This window comes from Corvus kubaryi, unplaced genomic scaffold, assembly GCF_017639235.1.
Source record: "Corvus kubaryi isolate FWS band 111438036 unplaced genomic scaffold, C.kubaryi_AGA036_p1.0 37301, whole genome shotgun sequence".
Taxonomy (NCBI): domain Eukaryota; kingdom Metazoa; phylum Chordata; class Aves; order Passeriformes; family Corvidae; genus Corvus; species Corvus kubaryi.
Genome location: NW_024581094.1, coordinates 1628813 through 1629093, shown reverse-complemented (window position 1 = coordinate 1629093; position 281 = coordinate 1628813). Strand labels below are relative to the sequence as shown.

The 281-nt window shown below is 54.4% G+C and overlaps 1 protein-coding gene across 3 annotated transcripts in view; it reads left to right on the top strand.

Moving 5' to 3' along the window:
• The window catches only part of MLLT6 (MLLT6, PHD finger containing), a 19501-nt gene that overhangs the window by 3616 nt on the left and 15604 nt on the right, over window positions 1-281 (top strand). The window lies entirely within an intron of this gene.

The following is a 281-nucleotide window of genomic DNA, read 5'->3' as shown; positions in this document are numbered from 1 at the left end:
AGGGAGGAAGGAGGAGGAAGAGGAGAGGGAGGAAGGAGGAGGAAGAGAGGGATGAAGGAGGAGGAGGAGGGGAGGGATGAAGAAGAAAAGGAGAGGGATGAAGGAGGAGGAAGAGGGGAGGGATGAAGGAGGAGGAAGAAGAGAGGGAGGAAGGAGGAGGAAGAGGACAGGGAGGAAGGATGAGGAAAAGGAGAGGGATGAAGGATGAGGAAAAGGAGAGGGATGAAGGATGAGGAAGAGGAGAGGGATGAAGGGTGAGGAAAAGGAGAGGGATGAAGGAT